General features: G+C 37.3%; 1 pseudogene; it reads left to right on the forward strand.

Annotated features, from left to right (window-relative positions):
• Positions 1-14,180: 14,180 nt before the first annotated feature.
• LOC117075583 lies at positions 14,181-15,341 on the forward strand (annotated as a pseudogene).
• The last annotated feature ends 2,721 nt before the right edge of the window (positions 15,342-18,062 follow it).

Raw genomic sequence — 18,062 nt, forward strand, 5'->3', positions numbered from 1 at the left:
CCCCCCCATTATAGGCCCCAGTGTGTGACGAATCTTTGGTTTTAGAGTAACCGTCTGGGGCAGTCAGTTTTAAATAGTTTTATTTGTCTGTGGCATTTGTCTCTGTGTCTCACAAGTGTGGATGACATCCACAGTTATTTTTTGTGGAATGTGTAGAAACTGACACCATCCTCTGATATCTCACAGTCAGCGTTATCAGTTCTCAGCAGCTTGGAAAGGCAACACAGGGAAGAATTTTTGGTTCATTTTTCTTTTTACTTAATTGTTTCATTCTTTTTTAGAAAAAAGGAAAACTTTTAAGAGCAAGCCTGAAAAAAAGATTATCAGTATCTTTCCATTTCCCCATGTTTCCTCAGGTGCCAGGTTTTAGTTTATTGTTATCAATATGTCTCATAAGTAACCAAAATATTATATTTTTAAAATAATTATTGCTTATTTTTTATGTGTTATGGAGCATGGAGAATCCATCCTATGGCCCATGATTGGGCTCCTTGATGTGCAGCTTTGGTGGAAAATTGGGGACATTATCAGAAGCGATGTGCTCAGGAAAAAGTGAACAGAAAGCATATGTGTTTTTCTAGGACCTGGAGAGTGTGGCCTGGGTCAGTGGAATGCACAGGAATGACTAGGTCAAACCCAGAGAAAGTGACTGCTGTTGTCAGGATCTGAGAACCCCTCTGAATGGGATGATGTTACTTACATGGCAAGAATGTCCTGGCCCATTGGCTTTGACCTCTGTTCATGGGCAGTGCGGTTAGCCTTAGTCAGGTTTTGACAAGCAGACCAGCTTTTCGTGCTGTTTGTGAGACTTCTGATGGCAGTGGCAGTCCATAGATGTAGGCCCAATCTAAGATGGTTCCTGAGTATTTATGGGCCATCCTCTTGTGGATCAAGGAGGTGATCAACCACACACATCAGCTTGCTCTGGGGCAGAGGACAGTTTGCGCTGTGTGCTTAATTGAAAAGTGCAGTCTGCTCATTGGTCATGTTATCCTTGTTAGCATAGGGGCCTCTCTGGTCAGAATCCACATGGGTAACAAAAAGTAGGAACAGAACTGATTTCTATCTAAATGTCTTGTCCTCACAGTGGGGCTTCTATACGTCAGTACTAGGCTTCCCAGTGGCGCCAACAAATGGCCAGGCTAATAGCTAATGTCCATGTATCAGGTAGGTTTATAGTTTTCCATATGCCTTGCTAAAATGACCTAAACTGCAGCAATTTCAGAGCATGAAGGCAAAGACATGCAGAGGTGTACATAGACTACACATTAGTACTGATAATACATTTAATAGTAGGGATTATAACAGTGAAGATTTATAGGGGTCTGATGGAACCCACTCATAGCTGAGCTTGGGCAAGGATACCAGTGGTGGTGACCTCAAAACAGAAAGCATCGTATGTTTTATCCTCATTTTGTTGCCAGTGAGACTCATAGTCACCTGTGAATGGGTAGCTAAAAAGGTTAGGGTGTACAATTTTCTTTTATTTCCCTTTTGAGTGTTAACCTTGGTTTAGAGTCTCTAGTCCCCTATGTACCGAAGGACATTGTTCAAACCCCTAGTTTTGTTTAATTTTGAAAACTGAGATATCTGGGCAAGTCAACGAGGTCTTCTAACCTATCCCTAGACCCACAGGGAGGGGCAGAGAGATCCCTTATCACTTACAGAGGCTGGTCCATCAGGATTTGGTGATGAGTTTTCTGGGGCAGGAGCAGGAGTTGGAGAACAAGGAGGAGCAGCAGGTCGAGGTGGACAGTTATTTTTCTTTTTGACCAGAACTTACACAGGCTGCAAAGGGCAGGCTAGTTTCATCCCAGTTTCCTTAGCTTTCTCCTGGCCCCTCTGTTTGGTCTTTAACAAACAGGAGCTAAAGGAAAGAACTAAAGTTCTCCTTCAGAACAAATAGTTTATATAAACAATATGCTAGCAACCTCCAAGAATATCCTATTGCTTCTACTAGCATGTTCCCAGTCTCACTGGCATGCTTAGAGAAGTTCCCCTTGGGATTCATTGGCACCTCCCAAGAGTCAATGGCAAAGTGCCCTGCAGGACCCTCAGACTTTTGCAAACAATCTGGTAGCATCTCTCTACAATGTCCTGCAGACTCTTCTACCACCTCCCTACAGTACCCCATAGGATCTTCATGCTTTTTGCTTTTGCAGAATGGGATTGTTCTTAGTTACTTACCCTGATTACTGCCCCAATTTGTCAGGACCTCAACTGAGCTGAGAGAGAAAGAAAGAGACAGAGGGAGAAAGACTGGAGTTGAACTGCCAGGAGTAGCTGATTAAAAGAACAAAGAGCCAAAATGAAAGTAACAGTGAATCCTTTAATCATTTACTTTGATAGTATGAGCAAAAACCTAAACCCGCTCTAAAATAAACGCTGATTCTCCTGTTTCATTTCTCCCATGAAACGAAGGTTGAGAGTCAGGTGGATCACTGCAGATTTGAGGGTCATCTTACTGTATAGAGACAGTAGATACACTGCACATAATCACGTAACGATCACCAAAATCAAGACAAGGAAAAAGTCCACTCCTTGCAGCCTCTCCTCCAAATTTCTTAATTGTGCCATTCATAATTGACATTTCCTTGGACAAGACCCTCTGGCATGGCAATCATTATCTGGTTCTGTTCCTATGCTTTTGCCTGTTACAGAATATTATATAAATGAATCATACAGTATGTAGCCTTTGACCTTGACTTCTTGCACTTACATAGTTAAGATTCATCCATGTTGCTGTGTGTACCAGCAGTCATTAATTTTTATTGCTGAGTAGTATTCTATTATTACATGTGTTTATCACTTTTTAAAATCCATTTACCACCATTTAGATTGTTTCCAGTTTTACAAATAAAGCCACTATAAGTATTTGATTACAGGTTTTGGAGTGAACATAAGCTTTTATTCCTCTTGGGTAAATGCCCAGGGGTGTTATTGAAGGATTAATAGTAAGTGTATGTTTAACTTCACAAGAAACTGCTAAACTCTTTTCCACAGTGGTTTTAACATTTTGCATTCCCACAAACAATGTATGGAAGATCAAGTTGCTCCACATTCTGCCCAGGACTTAATATTGTTAGGTATTTTTTTTTCCTTTTTAAAAAAATTGCAGTCTTAAGATATGGAGTTTCGGTGGGGGCGGAGCAAGATGGCCGAATAGGAACAGCTCCAGTCTCCAACTCCCAGCGCGAGTAACACAGAAGACCGGTGATTTCTGCATTTTCAACTGAGGTACTGGGGTCATCTCTCTAGGGAGTGCCGGACAATCGGTGCTGGTCAGCTGCTGCAGCCTGACCAGCGTGAGCTGAAGCAGGGCGAGGCATCGCCTCACCTGGAAGCGCAAGGGGGAAGGAAATCCGTTTTCCTAGCCAGGGGAACTGAGACACATAACACCTGGAAAATCGCGTAACTCCCACCCCAATACTGCGCTTTAAGGAAACAGGCACACCAGGAGAATATATCCCACACCTGGCCGGGAGGGTCCCGCCCACGGAGCCTCCCTCACTGCTAACACAGCCGTCTGCGGCGATCTATCCGCAAGGCAGCAGCGAGGCTGGGGGAGGGGCGCCCGCCATTGCTGAGGCTTAAGTAGGTAAACAAAGCCGCTGGGAAGCTCGAACTGGGTGGAGCTCACAGCAGCTCAAGGAAACCTGCCTGTCTCTGTAGACTCCACCTCTGGGGACAGCCCACAGCTGAGGTCCAATAGGGAAAGCAGCGGGGGCGGTGCAGAGGCGAACGACTCTGTCTGACAGCTTTGGGGAGAGCCGTGGATCTCCCAACGCGGAGGTTGAGATCCGAGAACGGACAGACTGCCTGCTCAGGTGGGTCCCTGACCCCTGAGTAGCCTAGCTGGGAGACATCCCCCACTAGGGGCAGTCTGACACCCCACACCTCACAGGGTGGAGTCATCCCTGAGAGGAAACTTCCAAAGGAAGAATCAGACAGGTACACTCGCTGCTCAGCAATATTCTATCTTTGGCAACCTCTGCTGCTGATACCCAGGCAAACAGGGTCTGGAGTGGACCTCAAGCAATCTCCAACAGACCAACAGACAGTCCTTCTGACTGTCAGACGGAAAACTATCAAACAGGAAGGACACCTATACCAAAACCCCATCAGTACGTCACCATCATCAAAGACCAGAGACAGATAAAACCACAAAGATGGGGAAAAAGCAGGGCAGAAAAGCTGGAAATTCAAAAAATAAGAGCGCATCTCCCCCTGCAAAGGAGCGCAGCCCATCGCCAGCAACGGATCAAAGCTGGTCAGAGAATGACTTTGACGAGATGAGAGAAGAAGGCTTCAGTCCATCAAACTTCTCAGAGCTAAAGGAGGAATTACGTACCCAGCGCAAAGAAACTAAAAATCTTGAAAAAAAAGTGGAAGAATTGACAGCTAGACTAATTAATGCAGAGAAGATCATAAACGAAATGACAGAGATGAAAACCATGACACGAGAAATACGTGACAAATGCACAAGCTTCAGTAACCGACTCGATCAACTGGAAGAAAGAGTATCAGCGATTGAGGATCAAATGAATGAAATGAAGCGAGAAGAGAAACCAAAAGAAAAAAGAAGAAAAAGAAATGAACAAAGCCTGCAAGAAGTATGGGATTATGTAAAAAGACCAAATCTACGTCTGATTGGGGTGCCTGAAAGTGAGGGGGAAAATGGAACCAAGTTGGAAAACACTCTTCAGGATATCATCCAGGAGAACTTCCCCAACCTAGTAGGGCAGGCCAACATTCAAATTCAGGAAATACAGAGAACGCCACAAAGATACTCCTCCAGAAGAGCAACTCCAAGACACATAATTGCCAGATTCACCAAAGTTGAAATGAAGGAAAAAATCTTAAGGGCAGCCAGAGAGAAAGGTCGGGTTACCCACAAAGGGAAGCCCATCAGACTAACAGCAGATCTCTCGGCAGAAACTCTACAAGCCAGAAGAGAGTGGGGGCCAATATTCAATGTTCTTAAAGAAAAGAATTTTCAACCCAGAATTTCATATCCAGCCAAACTAAGTTTCATCAGTGAAGGAGAAAGAAAATCCTTTACAGATAAGCAAATGCTTAGAGATTTTGTCACCACCAGGCCTGCCTTACAAGAGACCCTGAAGGAAGCCCCAAACATGGAAAGGAACAACCGGTACCAGCCATTGCAAAAACATGCCAAAATGTAAAGACCATTGAGGCTAGGAAGAAACTGCATCAACTAATGAGCAAAATAACCAGTTAATATCATAATGACAGGATCAAGTTCACACATAACAATATTAACCTTAAATGTAAATGGACTAAATGCTCCAATTAAAAGACACAGACTGGCAAACTGGATAAAGAGTCAAGACCCATCAGTCTGCTGTATTCAGGAGACCCATCTCACATGCAGAGACATACATAGGCTCAAAATAAAGGGATGGAGAAGATCTACCAAGCAAATGGAGAACAAAAAAAAGCAGGGGTTGCAATCCTAGTCTCTGATAAAACAGACTTTAAACCATCAAAGATCAAAAGAGACAAAGAAGGCCATTACATAATGGTAAAGGGATCAATTCAACAGGAAGAGCTAACTCTCCTAAATATATATGCACCCAATACAGGAGCACCCAGATTCATAAAGCAAGTCCTTAGAGACCTACAAAGAGACTTAGACTCCCATACAATAATAATGGGAGATTTCAACACTCCACTGTCAACATTAGACAGATCAACGAGACAGAAAGTTAACAAGGATATCCAGGAATTGAACTCATCTCTGCACCAAGCGGACCTAATAGACATCTATAGAACTCTCCACCCCAAATCAACAGAATATACATTCTTCTCAGCACCACATCGCACTTATTCCAAAATTGACCACATAATTGGAAGTAAAGCACTCCTCAGCAAATGTACAAGAACAGAAATTATAACAAACTGTCTCTCAGACCACAGTGCAATCAAACTAGAACTCAGGACTAAGAAACTCAATCCAAACCACTCAACTACATGGAAACTGAACACCTGCTCCTGAATGACTACTGGGTACATAACGAAATGAAAGCAGAAATAAAGATGTTCTTTGAAACCAATGAGAACAAAGATACAACATACCAGAATCTCTGGGACACATTTAAAGCAGTGTGTAGAGGGAAATTTATAGCACTAAATGCCCACAAGAGAAAGCAGGAAAGATCTAAAATTGACACTTTAACATCACAATTAAAAGAACTAGAGAGGCAAGAGCAAACACATTCAAAAGCTAGCAGAAGGCAAGAAATAACTAAGATCAGAGCAGAACTGAAGGAGATAGAGTCACAAAAAACCCTCCAAAAAATCAATGAATCCAGGAGTTGGTTTTTTGAAAAGATCAACAAAATTGACAGACCGCTAGCAAGACTAATAAAGAAGAAAAGAGAGAGGAATCAAATAGACGCAATAAAAAATGATAAAGGGGATATCACCACCGACCCCACAGAAATACAAACAACCATCAGAGAATACTATAAATGCCTCTACGCAAATCGACTAGAAAATCTAGAAGAAATGGATAATTTCCTGGACACTTACACTCTCCCAAGACTGAACCAGGAAGAAGTTGAATCCCTGAATAGACCAATAACAGGCTCTGAAATTGAGGCAACAATTAATAGCCTACCCACCAAAAAAAGTCCAGGACCAGATGGATTCACAGCTGAATTCTACCAGAGGTACAAGGAGGAGCTGGTACCATTCCTTCTGAAACTATTCCAATCAATAGAAAAAGAGGGAATCCTCCCTAACTCATTTTATGAGGCCAACATCATCCTGATACCAAAGCCTGGCAGAGACACAACAAAAAAAGAGAATTTTAGACCAATATCCCTGATGAACATCGATGCAAAAATTCTCAATAAAATACTGGCAAACCGGATTCAGCAGCACATCAAAAAGCTTATCCACCATGATCAAGTGGGCTTCATCCCTGGGATGCAAGGCTGGTTCAACATTCGCAAATCAATAAATGTAATCCAGCATATAAACAGAACCAAAGACAAGAACCACATGATTATCTCAATAGATGCAGAAAAGGCTTTTGACAAAATTCAACAGCCCTTTATGCTAAAAACACTCAATAAATTCGGTATTGATGGAACGTAACTCAAAATAATAAGAGCTATTTACGACAAACCCACCGCTAATATCATACTGAATGGGCAAAAACTGGAAAAATTCCCTTTGAAAACTGGCACAAGACAGGGATGCCCTCTCTCACCACTCCTATTCAACATAGTGTTGGAAGTTCTGGCTAGGGCAATCAGGCAAGAGAAAGAAATCAAGGGTATCCAGTTAGGAAAAGAAGAAGTCAAATTGTCCCTGTTTGCAGATGACATGATTGTATATTTAGAAAAACCCATTGTCTCAGCCCAAAATCTCCTTAAGCTGATAAGCAACTTCAGCAAAGTCTCAGGATACAAAATTAATGTGCAAAAATCACAAGCATTCTTATACACCAGTAACAGACAAGCAGAGAGCCAAGTCAGGAATGAACTTCCATTCACAATTGCTTCAAAGAGAATAAAATACCTAGGAATCCAGCTTACAAGGGATGTAAAGGACCTCTTCAAGGAGAACTACAAACCACTGCTCAGTGAAATCAAAGAGGACACAAACAAATGGAAGAACATACCATGCTCATGGATAGGAAGAATCAATATCGTGAAAATGGCCATACTGCCCAAGGTTATTTATAGATTCAATGCCATCCCCATCAAGCTACCAATGAGTTTCTTCACAGAATTGGAAAAAACTGCTTTAAAGTTCATATGGAACCAAAAAAGAGCCCGCATTGCCAAGACAATCCTAGGTCAAAAGGACAAAGCTGGAGGCGTCACGCTACCTGACTTCAAACTATACTACAAGGCTACAGTAACCAAAACAGCATGGTACTGGTACCACAACAGAGAAATAGACCAATGGAACAGAACAGAGTCCTCAGAAATAATACCACACATCTACAGCCATCTGATCTTTGACAAACCTGACAAAAACAAGAAATGGGGAAGGATTCCCTATTTAATAAATGGTGCTGGGAAAATTGGCTAGCCACAAGTAGAAAGCTGAAACTGGATCCTTTCCTTACCCCTTATACGAAAATTAATTCAAGATGGATTAGAGACTTAAATGTTAGACCTAATACCATAAAAACCCTAGAAGAAAATCTAGGTAGTACCATTCAGGACATAGGCATGGGCAAGGACTTCATGTCTAAAACACCAAAAGCAACGGCAGCAAAAGCCAAAATTGACAAATGGGATCTCATTAAACTAAAGAGCTTTTGCACAGCAAAAGAAACTACCATCAGAGTGAACAGGCAACCTACAGAATGGGAGAAAATTTTTGCAACCTACTCATCTGACAAAGGGCTAATATCCAGAATCTACAAAGAACTCAAACAAATATACAAGAAAAAAACAAACAACCCCATCAAAAAGTGGGGAAAGGATATGAACAGACATTTCTCAAAAGAAGACATCCATACAGCCAACAGACACATGAAAAAATGCTCGTCATCACTCGCCATCAGAGAAATGCAAATCAAAACCACAATGAGATACCATCTCACACCAGTTAGAATGGCAATCATTAAGAAGTCAGGAAACAATAGATGTTGGAGAGGATGTGGAGAAATAGGAACACTTTTACACTGTTGGTGGGATTGTAAACTAGTTCAACCATTATGGAAAACAGTATGGCGATTCCTCAAGGATCTAGAACTAGATGTACCATATGACCCAGCCATCCCACTACTGGGTATATACCCAAAGGATTATAAATTACTCTACTACAAAGACACATGCACACGTATGTTTATTGCGGCACTATTCACAATAGCAAAGACTTGGAATCAACCCAAATGTCCATCTGTGACAGACTGGATTAAGAAAATGTGGCACATATACACCATGGAATACTATGCAGCCATCAAAAAGGATGAGTTTGCGTCCTTTGTAGGGACATGGATGCAGCTGGAAACCATCATTCTTAGCAAACTATCACAAGAAGAGAAACCAAACACCGCATGTTCTCACTCATAGGTGGGAACTGAACAATGAGATCACTTGGACTCGGGAAGGGGAACATCACACACTGGGGCCTATCATGGGGAGGGGGGAGGAGGGAGGGATTGCATTGGGGAGTTATACATGATATAAACGATATGCACATGTACCCTAGAACTTAAAGTATAATAAAAAAGAAAAAAAAAAAGAAAAAAAAAAAAAAAATTGCAATAGTTATTTTTATTGATGAGTACTGATACTGTATCTCATTGTGGTTTTAACTTGCATTTCTCTAATGACCAGTGATGTTGATGTTGAGCATATTTTTATGGACTAATTTGACACCTGAAAGTTTTCTTTGGTGAAATATCTGTTCAAATAGATTGCTAATTTCTTTTAAAAAAGTGTTGTTGGCTTTCTTCTTGTTGGGTTTTGAGGTCTGAGGTATTCTAGATGTTTTCTGTCAGATTTTTTTTTTTGCAAATAAATTCTCCTGTCAGTAACTCGAAATAAAAACACAAGCAGAAACAAAAATAAAGTACTGAGATTTTGATTTAAGTTGCATTGAATGACTAACTTTGGGGAATTGGTATCTTCACAATATAAAGTCTTCCTACCCATCAACACAGCATCTTTTCACTTATTTAAGTCTTCTTTGATTTCTTTTATCAGCGTTTTACAGGGTACAGCATATTGACTCTGCAATATATTTTGAGAGATTTATAACTGTTTTATTTTTTATGTTGTTTTGAATAATATTTAAAATTGTATGTCCCAATTGTTCATTCTTCGCATATATAATATATACAGTAATTGATTTTTTATGTATTGGCCTTTCATCCACTAACCTTGTTTTTCTACCTCAAGTCATCCATTCTACATAATGCAATCATACTTGCTTTTCAAAATCTAAAGCTTTGTGAAATAAATTTAATTCTCTGTTTAAAATTATTCAGTGGTTTCCTTATTTCTGGCAGGGTAAAGTCTCATTCTGTCAAGACGAAAGTTACTACTTCCTTCAAGATAAGCTTTTTGCTGATTTCTCCAGCTTTATCTACAGCATCATCATCATATTCTCTCTGACACACACACACACACACACACACACACACACACATTCTCTCTCTCTCTCTCTCTCTCTCTCTCTCTCTCTCCTCTCTCTCTCTCTCTCTCTCTCCCCGCCTGTTCTGCCCAGAGGCAATTAGTTTAATTTCTGGTATGCATCAGCCTATTTTTGTGGCTTAAAAAAAAATCTTTATACTTGTTATTCTTTCTGAAACACAACTCTTCATAGCTGCAAACTTTTTGCCAGTCTCCCTTCTACATATACTTCAGACAATGCGCCAGTCACTGTTCTAAGCATTCTGCCTGTATAAACTGATGTAATTCTACAGCAACGATGCAAATTTACTGTTTTTGTTATCTCCATTTTACAGATGAGGAAACTCAGAGTATAGTTTATACAATTGCCCTAAAATCACAAGTGCAATAAGAAGTGCTAGAGCCATGATTCAGATCCATACAGCCTATAACCAAATTCCATGTTCTTAAATACTAACTTATTTTAGTCCAGTTTCTACTCTGAACTGCCTCTAAATTATGTGCTCAATAAATTGTTCCCATTTAAATGAATTAACCCACTCTCATGTGCCTTCCTCTCTCATATTTCACTGAAAATTATTTGGATATAGTTAGCAGCGATTCCCAAATCACTTCATCTAAAAATATTCTTATATTTCAACCTCTGCATTACTTGAATAATCTTCAGAATTTGAAACTGTCACATACTACTTTCTTCATTAAATTTTCTACCTTTCTGGTGCACCTTTGCCAGTTAACTTTTCATGATCCTCTTCCCCATTTCCTCTTAGAGACTGGTGTTTTCCTGGGCCGCAATTTTCTGTCACTTTACTTTCTACTTTTCTTATATACTTCCCCTGGATGCCTTTATCCATATTGAGTTGCCACGTATAACTTATAACTTATATGGGTAACTTCTAAATACATATCACTGATTCAGACATCATTCTGAACTTTACACCTGTCTACTTGATGGCCTATAGAATATCTTCCTTTTAAGATCCCATTGGTACTCCAAAGTTCAGCCACTCTAAACTTATCTCTTCACTTTACTCCAAATCTCCTCCTCCTCCAAAATTCTCCAATTTTTATTAATTTTAATTCATTGTGGTTGCAATATTTCTTTATTTTTAATGTTTTATTTTGTTGTTTATTCTCAAAGCCCAGTAAACTATAAAATGACACACAATAGAAAATAATAAATGTAAATAAATAAACTAGTAATAACTTATAATTGAAAAAATGGTTTTTATAAGTAGGCCACTCAATTGCCTGTACGGTATTTTAGCATTTAAGGTCGTTATCTGTTATCTATAGGCTTCCTCTCCTTTTCAATAGGAAAAGTAAGCATAGTTTATTCTTAGAATCATCTTTTAAACTTAAAACTAAAATCAGATCGTGTGTGTGTGTGTATATATATATATACATTCTTTTTTCTACAATATAATCCAATGTATAAAATAAGAGGAATATATGTCAAAACATCTTGTGCATGATGAATACATATAATTCTATCAATTTAAAATAAATACGATAATATATGTATAAGATAATTACATACTAAGAGAAAGTATAAAAATTCATTCTGCTATGCCTTTGAATATACTCTATATCAAAACTTGCTTTTTAAATTTTAGATTTTTAATTTTTTACTTTCTTATGGATTTTCTCTGCTCATAAAGTAATAAAAGTAAATTATTTTCTCCTTAATCCTAATAATTTTAATTCTGAAGATTATTCAAGTAATGCAGAGGTTGAAATATAAGAATATTTTTAGATGAAGTGATTTGGGAATCGCTGCTAACTATATCCAAATAATTTTCAGTGAAATATGAGTGTTTAATCAGTGTTTAAATTAAACTGGGGTCCAAATGATCTCAAGGTTTGTTTATTTTTGGTTTAGTTTGTTTACATTTTTGTTTTGTCTTGTTTTGTTTCACTTTTCTACTTTATGTTTACTCTCTCTTCTCTAGCTAGTACTTTCCTCAGAGAAAAGTCAAAAGAATTTTTCTTGTCGGTATCCACTCTGCATCAATAGATTTAAGGTCTAACTCTGTCAATACTCGAATTATTATTTATTGACAAGCTACCTTATAATGTAGCAAAAACCTGTTTTTATTTGGTGTTCAGATCAATTTCTTTTTTTTTTTCTCAGTAAATTCATCAATGATAACCAGTTTGGAGTAAGTAGAACCTGCTGATTTTCTAGCATCCAGCATCCACATTCACAAATTCAGAATTATATCTTTAAAATAATAAGGACATGGAAAAACATGTGAATTGACTGTTGGATTGATCAACTTCCTCATAAACTTTTTTATCAACATGTTTTATATTCTGCATAATATCAAAGAGCTACTACACATGGGTGTTTTGGTAGTCTGGCACTACAAGAGAAAAGCTGAAGTTCACTGTGAAAGATTATTTACCAAAGCGAAACAGTTAAGATGAGCAGAAAGGGATAGATAGATAGATACACACATACATACATACATAGATATCCGTGTGCCAGATGTTCCATAAACAACAAATAAATCAACAAATAAATCAATGACAATATTTGTAGAGCAGTAATATTTTTGTTTGCAACAATCTTACTTTGTGAAAATCTGAAGGAAGTGCATATATAAAAACAATCAAAATGTCCTAATTCTCTGTAAGCACTTGATTTTCCAGAAGCTGCCAAAGTAATATTTGTTAAACTTCATTAATATAAACCAGTTCTTGATAGAATGTGTTCAAGATGTATATTTTGTTCTGTAATGAGATGTCTGACAAATACCAAAATGTACCAAATATTTTTATTTCCCTGATCTATGTTTCAAATGCCTTGTTTTAATTTGAAACTTCAAATATTATTTCTTACTAAGATAACATGAAGTTTTAAATTCATGATTTATAAATAATGTTTAAAATAGTATTAGCTAAGGAAAAATATTTGCTGTCTTCATGGAGAAATGCTGGTGTACAGCATAAACAAATGTTCTTGTCTGAGGAGTTAATTTTTAAATGGTTCCACATTACCCCGAAAGAGATATTATTTTTTCAAACTTCCTTTGTGTTCTAAATCTCTCTCCTTAAATAATTTTTGATCCATTTGTTAGGCTAGCTTCTGAATTGCCTGGATAATAAGCCCCGGGTGCAACTGATGAGTTTCTTTGCACTATTTCTTTATAGTTTATGCCACTTTTGAGGGACATAGTGTCAAGAGACCTAAATTGTGCTAGAATCCCACATTTTGGCCTTTGCCTTCTTATGGTGATGGTCTTTGTCAGGATATAAGCAATCTGAATCCTGTGACTTAGATATTTATTAAAAAACCTCTGCTTCTCTTCAGTATTTGTCATGGACAGACACTTAACCTGACTGACAAGATACCAAATCTTCCGCTGCCAAATTTCTCACTGATCCCTTCTTTCTGTTCTGGTCAATTTCTGGAAGCTTAATTCTTTTCTGCTACTGAGAATACAGTTTCCTACCAAGGTTTTACCTTCATATTTGTGCCTGAAAACTTTACCCTCTTTTCTAGCCACACTCAGTGTCAGTCTGTGGTGCGATAAAGGAGCAGAATACTAAAAACTAAAAATATTCAGGAAAATGGAGAATACAACTCTACAATAATTACATATAGAGAAAGATAACTAAAAGTTTTGTGTAATCTATATCTAAAAACCATTAGAAAATTTATATGGTATATGATTGAAAACAATTTGGGGAATTATTATAAAAGATTATTAATACCCCTATATATTTATTTTAGTTTATATAGTTTATAAATGTGACATTCTTAATGTCTTGTTTTCTTATTATTTGTATCCTTCTTTTGAATGTAAGCTTCATGAATGTAGAGATTATTTTCCTTACTGCTGAATTCAACAAACCCACAGCTGTGTTTGGTACATATTAGGCACTAAATGAATATCTGTTTAATTCATAAATAAAGAGAAGTACATGATCCACCTAAAGCATATTTTTCATTTGACTTTTATATGAGCTAATACATCTGACTTTGTCAATTTCTTCTAGGAAATGAGCTATGTCTTTCTATCCATAGCTATTAGAGTTGCTGAGACCATGGTGAGGATTAACCAAACTACTACAGTAACGGAGTTTCTCTTCTCTGGATTCCCACAGTTTGAAGATGGTAGCCTCCTCTTCTTCATTCCGTTGTTTGTTATCTACATATTCATTGTCATTGGGAATCTTATTTTTTTTTGCAGTCAAGTTGGATACCCGTCTCCACAACCCCATGTATAATTTTATCAGCATTTTCTCATTTCTGGAGATCTGGTACACAACTGCCACAATTCCCAAGATGCTCTCTAACCTCATCAGTAGGCAGAGGACCATCTCCATGATTGGCTGCCTCTTGCAGATGTACTTCTTCCATTCACTGGGAAATTCAGAGGGGATTTTGTTGACTACCATGGCCATTGACAGGTACATTGCCGTCTGTAACCCTCTCCGCTACCCAACCATCATGACCCCCAGGCTCTGTGCTCAGCTCTCTGCAGGGTCCTGCATCTTTGGCTTTCTTGTGTTGCTCCCAGAGATTGCATGGATTTCCACACTGCCCTTCTGTGGACTCAACGAAATCCACCAGATCTTCTGTGATTGTGAACCTGTGCTGCGCTTGGCTTGTAGAGACACGTCCATGATTCTGATTGAGGATGTGATCCATGCTGTGGCTATCATATTCTCTGTCCTGGTTATTGCCCTTTCTTATATCACAATCATCACTGTGATCCTGAGGATTCCTTCTGTTGAAGGCCGCCAGAAGGCCTTTTCTACATATGCAGCCCATCTTGGTGTCTTTCTGATGTTCTATGGCAGTGTGTCCCTCATGTACCTGCGTTTCTCTGTCACTTTCCCACTGATTTTGGACACAGCTATTGCACTGATGTTTGCAGTTCTTGCTCCCTTTTTCAACCCTATCATCTATAGTTTTAGAAATAAGGACTAAAGATTGCAATTAAAAAGCTTTTCTGCCCTCAGAAGACGGTTATCTTCAGATCAATGCTAGCTCATAGGCACCTTTCACTGTGGATGCTACTCTAACCCAATAAACCGTATAATTAACATATAATTCATTCATTGTCACACTGATATTTTGTGTCTCTTTATCCCTGTTCTTTCCGTGTACATGTATATCCTGCTTTCACATGTCAAATTAAGATAGCATGGACTACCTGTCTAGACTTATACAGGTAGGTAAAAAATAGAAAGGAAATATGAAGTTTACGCCATTAAACATAATTAATATATTTTATGAACATTAATTTATTATTGGTATATAAACATTTTATGTAAATACTTATATTACATAAGCATTAATAACAACTATAAATTATAAAACATAGTAGTTAAAAGAATTGTATCTGTAGAAGACATTAAAGTTTGTATTTCAGTGATGCCACATATTGCTTTGTGACTTTGAACAAGTTGATAATTAACGTGTATGCATCTTAGTTTTATCATCTATTGGTATAAAAGTAATATATTTTAAAAGTAGGACTTCAAATACTAATATGAATATTAAACGAGTTACTCCATGCAAGTGCTTAGAATATGCATAACACAGAGCATGTGCAAAGTAAGTGTTATCTGTTAATATCATTTGCAACTAATTACTATATTTTGTTATTGATGCTTTAAAGAAATCTTTAGTAAAGAGTGATATATTAAAAACAAAAACTCATACTTAGGAATACTTAGCTATGATTATTATTTATAGTATATTTGTTGTCATTATTTATCTGGAGCTCAGTTGAATTCAAACTTCATTTACTTTGACTGCTTTGATTGAATAAAATTATTCGGTTAAAAGTAGTCTCCAGCACATTCTGAAGTGATAGATAACAAAAATATATAGCATTTGAACTACATTACTCTTGTTTTCACTTTTGCTGCCTTTAAAATGTCTATGCATTGCCACTAGAAATTAATTATCTAAAATTCAGTTTAAATTTGTGCATTAAGATAACAGTTTAAACACACATATTTAAATTTTCTTCCTCAAAAAATTCAATGGAAATAAAACAGTCAGGACTAGATGAGCTGTTAGATGACCTAAACACTGAAAAGTGTAAGGATATAGTAATGTACATTAAAGTATGTATGAGGTTACCTAAAGATCTTCATGATAGCTATGTAAATACTCTGAAATATTGTATATCACTTTCTTTTTTTATAGGAAAGAAAAGAATTTCTATTTATATCAAAAGTACCAGTTGGTTCTATTTATTGGACAGTCCAGGAATGAACAAAAATATATATTGAAAATTTAACAGCAAAAAGCAAAAATCAAAATTCAATTAAACCAAAGCATTATCTATCCTAGGGAAAAAGAGTTCCTTCAATTGACTCCCAAAGTTAAAACACTTCCTCAGGTATGAGTACATGAGACCCAACTGAGGAAAATACTTATCTGCCCGGTGTTGGACAAGAAAATAGGGGAGGAGTGCCTAGAAATTAACTGGATGAAATTCTACATAAAACAGACAGAAAAAAATAATTAAAGCTTGTAAAAACAGAAATTGAGAACCATGCTCTCCTTGGGAAATCTGGGTAGAGAGAATGGAGCCAAAGTACAAGTGAAATTTCCTAGTCACAATGGAGTTATTCCCTGAGCTGTGTTCAGAGAAGGGCAAGAAAAGTAAATCTTAAATTTACAAGCCAGAGAAGTGAGGAACTACCCAGGTAAACTGAGGCTACTAAAACAAAACGAAAAAGCACAACTTTTTAGCAAAATAGCAATAATCTATAACTAATATTGAACTTCGTGACAGATATTTCCATATTTGCTATGCACAATTAGATATTTGACATCTTGGGTTTTTTTTGTATCCAAATATATTCTTTCCTCTCTCTCACACACAAACACAGATTGTCTTCTCTAAAAAAAAAATTTTTAGTTTTGCCATATACCATACATATTAAAATCATTAATTTTGTCAAATGCATAGCCCGATAAGTAGTTGGATTACTATAGTTAAAGAGAGAGAGAGAGACTGAGAGAGACAGAGAGGTTTGGGAATTGAAAGTCAATGCTCTTTCATTACGTAGACTAACTCTAATACATGAACCATTAAAATGTTTCCTATTTAAAATTTTGATGAGATTTGTGAAGATAGCTATCAGAAAAAAATGTTGGCAAATAAAAAATACAATGGAGATAGTGAAGAATATATTAAATACTACAGAAAATTAAATTAATGATTTGTAAGATTGCCTGGAAGATATGTCTCAGAATTTAGAGAAGCCACATGAAGAGCCAAATATCATCTGCAAAGAGAAAAAGACATATATGGATAATGTATTAATAGATACTACAGAGCAAAATATGATTACGGGAATTCTAGAAAAAAAAAACAAGCAAAACAGAGGAAAATAATAATTAAAATTAAAGGAAAATATTTCTGAGCCTGAGAATGCTTGAGTCATGGGATCAAAAGAGACTGTTTTACATTATACAAAATCATTGGAAATACAATGTGGTCTGTTGACATTTTTGAATTAAAAAAACTACAAGTTAGATAACCAAAATAGGCTCTCAAATCATAAGAAGCAAAGTTAGACAAAACTCAGAAAGTATGTCTTCCTATTTGAGAACTTGATACATATTTCCAGAAGAAGATGACATGATAAAAGTAATTAACTTTGAAAAAAATGAGAACTTTGCGATTTCAACAGATCGGTGGATGAAGCACATGATATAAATAATACTCTTGTAGAAAAGATGAGATATTGATCTTCAATAGAGAAGGCAGCAGAACCAGTGTGAGTTGTTCAAGGTAGGAAAGACCCATACATACTCGCGGCATGAGAAAAGCAAAAAAAGACATGGTTTCCTCACTTTCTTCAGTATCGGCACTAAATCCCCAGTGACATGTTTATTATGAAATGTCCTTATTGTCTGTAAAATAGCTTTTCAAGATGATCTTCTGGTGTCAGTAT

This window comes from Trachypithecus francoisi, unplaced genomic scaffold (assembly GCF_009764315.1).
Source record: "Trachypithecus francoisi isolate TF-2019V2 unplaced genomic scaffold, Tfra_2.0 Lachesis_group5, whole genome shotgun sequence".
NCBI classification, from domain to species: Eukaryota; Metazoa; Chordata; class Mammalia; order Primates; family Cercopithecidae; genus Trachypithecus; species Trachypithecus francoisi.